This window comes from Eriocheir sinensis, chromosome 39 (assembly GCF_024679095.1).
Source record: "Eriocheir sinensis breed Jianghai 21 chromosome 39, ASM2467909v1, whole genome shotgun sequence".
Classification (NCBI taxonomy): domain Eukaryota; kingdom Metazoa; phylum Arthropoda; class Malacostraca; order Decapoda; family Varunidae; genus Eriocheir; species Eriocheir sinensis.
In genome coordinates, this window is record NC_066547.1 from 5,094,152 (window position 1) to 5,101,401 (window position 7,250).

The 7,250-nt window shown below is 46.6% G+C and overlaps 1 long non-coding RNA gene across 1 annotated transcript in view; it reads right to left on the reverse strand.

Annotated features, from left to right (window-relative positions):
- The window catches only part of LOC127008913 (uncharacterized), a 67,597-nt gene extending 60,347 nt beyond the window's left edge, over positions 1 to 7,250 (reverse strand). The window contains exons 1-2 of the long non-coding RNA XR_007761452.1: positions 7,075 to 7,250; positions 5,988 to 6,146 (exon numbers count right to left, since the gene is read on the reverse strand). This is a non-coding gene — a long non-coding RNA (uncharacterized LOC127008913). The remainder of the gene's footprint in view (positions 1 to 5,987; positions 6,147 to 7,074) is intronic.

The following is a 7,250-nucleotide window of genomic DNA, read 5'->3' on the forward strand; positions in this document are numbered from 1 at the left end:
AGGATGGGGGAGGAGAGTAAGTGGTAGGGTGGAGTAGGAAGGGGAAGGAAGGAGGGGGTGAAAGGGAAGGGGAAGGAAGAGGCAGGAGGAGGCAGATGGGGGGGATGTCAGGTGGAGGAAGGAGGCAGGTGGTGAGGGGAGGCATGAGAGGGGAAGGAAGGGACTGGATGGTGTAGGAGAGGGGAAGGAGGGAGTAGGTGGAAGGGAGGAAGGAGGAGGCAGGTATGGGGTGAGGGGAGGCAGGAGAGGGGAAGGAAGTGAAGGGATGGTGTAGGAGGGGGGAAGGAGGGAGGTGGTGGAAGGTGAGTGGTTGGGTGAGGGAAGGAGTAGGGGGAAGGAGGGAGGAGGGGGAAGGAGAGGGAAGGAGGAAGCAGGAGGAAGGGAGGTGGTAACAGTAGGCCGATGGGTTAGGGAAGGGGGAGGGGTGGAGGAGAGGGTGGCAGTAGGAGGGGGAAAGGAGAAGGGGAAAGAAGGGGGGTGGTAGGAGGAGGCGGGCTAGAGGAAAGGGGGCCCAGCAGGAGGGGACAGGAGGGGGGCGACAGGCGGGGCGCAGGCCAACACCTCGCCGAATTTATCACCTGAGTGAGGGTAAAGTACTCGCCAAATGACCCCCGCCGCCATTTTTGCCTCTCCCCTCGCCGTATGATGCTTCACGCTAATATTGAGAGAACGCGAGAGCGAATAAATGTTTATAAATGGTGCTATTGCTGCAGGGGGGCTTAATACGGCGGCGGTGGTGGCGGCGGTCCATTGATCAATAGCATATCACAACACCGTATTTGTCCACCAAACATAGGATGCGACTCGTATATTACTGCAGACGGGCTGTGCATCACCACCACCACCACCACCACCGCCTAGATCCCCTGTGGTGTAGCGGCGGGCGGTCTGGTGTTGGTGGAGGTGGGTGGTGTGGGTGGGGAGGGAGTGAAGGAAAGGAGGAAAGGAAAGGCTGGCCGGTGGAGGTGAAGGTGGTGGTGGTGGCAGGGTAAGGGATGGGTTGAGGGGGAGACTGCAGGAGAAAGTTTTGGTTCAAGAAAGAATGTGATGTTTGGACGTGATGATGGACGCTTGTGAGAGGAAGTGAAGGTGATGTTGGATGAAGGTGACGCGTGAAGGAAATGTTATCTGGTAATAAGAGTAATAATCATAAAACTACTATCACTACTACTACTACTGCTACTACTTATAATAATAATAATAATAATAATAATAATAATAATAATAATAATAATAATAATAATAATAATAATAATAATAATAATAATAATAATAATGAATACAGAAAAAAAAGAATAGTGACTATTTTCATGAAATATTTATAAAAATTACAAAAAAAAGATCTATCCCCCAAACTTTAGCAGGAATAAGGAACTGAAATGAAAAGCAACAATTACCACGACGGCTGGTGCAATAAACATGTAACAAATTAAGTGACAGTTTCCATATAATATACAGTAAGTGTGCGTGCGTGTGTCCATTGTGTGCGTGCGTGTGTGCATTGTGTGTGTGTGTGTGTGTGTGTGTGTGTGTGTGTGTGTGTGTGTGTAGTACCCGCAGGTTTTACTTACTAACCTACACACACACACACACACACACACACACACCTGTTTGTCCTCGACCCCTCCCCCTCGGGCATTCACTTTCTCTCTGATATCCATACACCTTCCATGCATTTTTCCCATCTATATACACTTTTTTCTCCGCCTCCTCCTACCGTGAGCCCTATTTTTTCTTCCCCTCTTCTCCTGTTTCCTCCCCTCTGATATATTCCCCTGCATGTCGCTCCCCCCGGCGCCCTCAACAACCTGGATCTGAACTTGCATATTCAGTGCCAGGGGCGGGGTGTTGACAGTTGAGGGTGGGGCGGAGGGGTGCCTGCTGAGATACACCCCGCACAGAGCCACACGCCACGGTAACGAGGGCCTGCTGGCACTCCGCTGGCCCTCATTCTTCCTCCACCTCGTTCTCCTCCTTTCCCCGACCCTCCACCCTCACCCCCCTCACGCCCCAGGTCACAAATAGCAAGGCACTCGTGTTTGTTCAGAGCCGTTCTTCCTCCTGCAGTGATTTTTGTTTTGTTTTCTACTAATTCCGCGTGACTTGGGCCTCGAAAAAAAGGTATATGGATGCTGATAGGAAAGGTGGTACTGATCTTTTTTTTTTCTTACCCGTTTAGTACAATGCAGAATATCCTACGTTTTCTTATTTATTTTTTATATTTTTTTAACTATCATTGTTTCGCAGTAAGGTGTGTGTTTGCCTGCCTTAATGTCTGTCTGTCTTTGAAGCTAAGGTTCATGTTACTGTCACTTTTTTCCTTTTTTGTTGTTTGTCTGTCTGTGTTGTTTTATTTGCCCTTCTTCGTTTGTCTTTCTGTACATTTGTCTGTCTGTCTCTGTCATTTTATCTGACTGTTTTCTTATATTTCTATGTCTGTATCTGTCCATCTTTGTCATTCTGTCTGCCTGACCACCATTCTATATATTAAGTCGTAATTCTCTCTCTCTCTCTCTCTCTCTCTCTCTCTCTCTCTCTCTCTCTCTCTCTCTCTCTCTCTCTCTCTCTCATCCATCTCCCTCCCTGATCCCCTATTTCCTCAGCAGCCCCGGGCATCCTTCCTCTCGTGCGCCTCGCCCCGTCCTCGCGACAAACACCCGCCGCTGTTTGCTTCCCTTTCACTTTCTGCCCCAACGATAACCGCGAGCCTCACACACAAAGAAAACACTCGCCAGGAGACACACGGCGACGCAAAACCAAATACATGTTTAACGGGGAACCTCACTCGACTAGAAGGGACACACAGGCCGAGAGAGAACAACACACACACTCGCCGGAGAACAAAACACGCGTCAAGAGGAAGGCATACACGAGTGGAGAGAGAAGCACATACGCGTCAATGGAAAGTCACACATACGGGGAAGGATCCAAACACCCTCTCTCTCTCTCTCTCTCTCTCTCTTAAGGAAACTTCGTCCACTCGTGATGATAAGGATTGACTCACCTTTATACACAACGTAGAGGAAAACAAATAAACACACACACACACACACACACACACACACACACACACACACACACACACAGAGGAAGAAGAATACTAAAAGAATAATAAAAGTGAGATATACGATTAAATTACTCAATTCGCAAATAAATATATAAATAAAAATAATAATGAAATATCGTATGGTCGTAATATTTCGTCAAAGATATCAGTGAAAAATCAATATTACACATCATCGAAAATTATACGAAAAAAAACAGAACTAAATTAATCACCAGGAAATTATTAAAAAACAACAACAATAATGAAGAATTCCAATATAAATCAATCAAACACTCATCATAATTTAATCACCTTAATCTCACCTGCGCCACAATCCACCCTCACGTAAAGCATCGCAAATGCAACTAAATCTCTGCCACAAAGAACAGGAACAGGCGTCTGGGTGCATATTATTAAGCCACCCGATTCATTTATTACCTCATTTACGTCCGCGAGTCAAACACTGATTAGCACGCGTTTCCAATCTCGCCTCTTTGCTCACCTGCCCAACCCACACAGGTAAACGGCCACTCTCTCTCCCTCACCCTTCCTCCTCCTCCCTCCCTCCTCCGCCTCGCTCCAGAGTGGATATAAAGAGCCCCTTATGGCCGGACGCTTCGCTAAACAGCCTCGCGTAGTGCCAATTCATCTTCAGCTCTCAGGGTTAAAACACTACCGAGGCGATCAATATTACGTCACGACAACTTCCATTAACCCCACACACCCTGCACACACACACATGTTCACACACACATCCTGCCCACCCACCCTTACCCACACACCCGCCCAGTCACCCACGCCCTAGTATAGAACCCTTCAGAAATAAACATCAACTGTACCCAACTAAGAAAACCCTGATGCAAACTCAAGTGTATATTTATCTGCATACACAAACACACCTCCATGGGCGTATATAAATCACAGGTGCATCTAATTATCCCTAGTTTCACCTGTACCCGATTATTTAAGGCATGAGCGCTAACAGACATCCACTTAAGTTAACCTTCTCAGTAGCCTATCCTCGCTATTACCACGGCGGGAGGGTTTACACGGCTGCCGCTGGTGAAGGGCCCTCGAGGGTGCTGCGGGGCCGGGCAGGACAGGGCATGGCAGGGCGGAGCGATAGCCTTGGAGTACCCTTGACTGCCCACGAGTGTTTGATGACAATATAAAACTTGGCTAAATAATCACCGCGCCCTTAGAGTCAACGTACTCGAGAGCTGCCCAAACACACCACGGGGGACGTTCTAGGGCCCTCCAGTGACCTCTTCCCCCTCCTCCTCCTCCTCCTCCTCCGATCTCCTTCCTCCCAATCGGTTTTCGGTGGCCCAGTCCTTGCCTCCATCCTACGTCCTACTCTCCAACCTCTTGCCCCCAGCGTGTGTACTCTCGCTCTTGTCCTTTTGCTCGTGTTTGCATTCTAATTGGCTCTCCCGATGCCCCGGACTTGTTGGAGAAGCGGAGGGCGAGTGGCTGGGAGGCGGCGGAGGGCGGCGTTCCGTGTAGCGGGGCCGCGCGGGGACAGGGAACACCCCGCGATACATGATATGGATGTCTAAATATTGTCAGTGTGGTTTTGTAAAGCTTCGCGGGGCCTTTAATGTTCGCTTCTGATGGAGGAGGGCGAGGAAGAAGAGGAGGAAGAGGAGAAAAAGGAAGATGAAGAGGAAGAAGAGGAAGAGGAAGAGGAGGAAGAGGAAGAGGAGGAGGTGAAAGAGGATAAGGAGGAGAAAAAGATAGGCAGGCAGAAAGGGAAGCTTCACCACCACCACACACAGAAAAACATGATTGGTAGAGGAACAGAATGAAAAAAAAAGATGATTGGTAAGGGAAGGGAAAGGAAAGGAAGAATGGAAAGACAAATGGTGGAGAGATTGTGAGGGAGGACGTAGGGTATAGGAGTGGTGAGAAACTGAAGGATAGAGGAGGAATGGTAAGGCAGGACAACGAGGACTAGTTAAGGGGGGGATGGGATGGAAAGATGGAGGGTTGGGACAGGAAGGGAGGTATACAGAGAGGCAGTAGGATACAGTAAGTGGATAAGGAATAGGATGGGGGTTTGGGGGAATAAAAGAGGAAGAACAGGAGAGGAGACAAGCTGATAGGTGAAAAAGATAGGGCTGCGGAATGAACAGACAGAAGTAGTGGAAAGATAGTAGAGGGGTGAGATAGGGGGATGAGGGGATAGGAGTGATGCTGGCTAATGTAGGGTGTTGGTGATGCCAGGGCAAGGGAGGCCGCCAAGCAGGTGTCAGCAGTGATGGATCAAGCCGAGGATGAGGGAACACAGGAGGAGGAGGAGGAGGAACAGTAAGACAAGGAGAGATGACGTTGACGAAAAAAAAAAAAAAGGGACAGATTCAAATGCAGTTTTTACTCTCTCTTTTCCCTTTATGTGTGTGTGTTGGTGCGTTAGAATACGACGAAAGTGAAAGAAAAAGAACCGTTCGAATAAAATAAAAGTTTACAGCTAACTCAACATGCATTTCGTTACGCGTGTCCTTGTAACGTACGTAGTATAAAACAAGTTCACTACACAATAGAGAAAAAAATACGCATTAACTAAAAATTCCACCGGGGGTACGCTCAAAGGATATTTAATTCATACCTACAAGCTAATCACGCGTTTCGCCTGTATCCGCATCGTTTCGGGCAAAAATAATTATAAAGGGCAAGTTATGACCGTCCATCACTCAATCGCAAGTGTCATTTATGCCCTCAGTACGATAGCACACCACAGTTCCGCATTTTTAAACGGTAGCACAACATTTAAATACCACAAAAAACATCATACAAACAAATACGAAGATATATAAATAAAAGACAGGAGTCACAACGTTACACGCATCATTACAAGCTCACGAAATATCAGGCAACACCACTTACTCCCTAACAACTCAATAACACACCTGTACAACAAACAAGACAAACAGCACATTACCTTTCCGTCGCGTCGTAGGTGTGCCGAGGCCCAGCATATGAGGCCCAGCTGATTCATGCCCGGGCCAAATGTCACACACACAGAACATCACCGCCACCATGTCTTGTCTTTAGGCCTTTTCCTTGCCTCACACTGTCCACCGCCACACCACACACTGCTCTGGAAAGACAGGGAGGACGTAATGAGCTTATTCGCTAATTTAAAGTCAGCAAACAAAAACATGTCTAGCCCCTCTCTCCCTCCTCTCCCCCTCGTCATGGCTGCCAACTTATGTGTACTTGTGATAACTTATAATCATGTTGCTAATAGCTGGCACTTTTACTTTCCTCTATTTATCATTAATGAGTATATCTATCAAGTAGCCATGCAGGAACATTGATGGACATGTTGTAACGTGTATATTTAGTCGCTGCGCACTATATTGGTAATGTTGGTATGCCTGGCTTAAGTTGTGTTGTGTGTCAAGTGTATTTTGGAGTCTATTGGTGTTTTCTTCGCATTGGGTCATGATAAAAAAGTGTCGTTGTTATAGGAGTTCAGCATGTGTCTTTTTACCGCTAGTCAACCCATACATGTAAATATAATACTTAGTCGAACTACAGAAATTTTTTTTTTTCAACTATGCGTGGGCGGACAGGCTGACAACCAGTGGAGGAAAATTATTACGACCAATTATTTTTTTAAGCTGATTTTATTAATTTGTCCTTCCTGATTCCGTATTTCACAATAGGTATATGATATTAATTATTCTTTGGAAGGCATAAGACAAGCTGACATCACGAATATGTTAGTAGGCTAATGGGGCAATATTATCCGTTAGATAATATTTTGTTTCATTTCGATATTATGGCTGCTAGAGCTATGGACGTTGAAAGATATGAAAACTTTACATTATATTATTACATATCAGTTAGCAATCAAGGAATTCACGGTTCTACAAATTATTCCGTTCAAGGGTAAGGCAAGTATGAAGTACCTCATCTGACAAAATAGCCAAATATGCTTTTAAATGCCCTATATCCATTCTGCTCTTACAAGGAAATTAGTAATTCAGGACAACTAACTACACAAGACAATATAACCTTACCCAGCCGTGTGTAGCAGTGAGACCCAGGCAGGAGGGAACCACAACCAGCTGATCCATGCTTAGCCCTCGTATACGTGTATCAGCGGGCACCACACACGTCATATCACAGTATCGTCCTCTTCTTAGGTCTTTTCAACGCCTTACACTGTCCACCGCCTCGCCAAACACGTAATAAG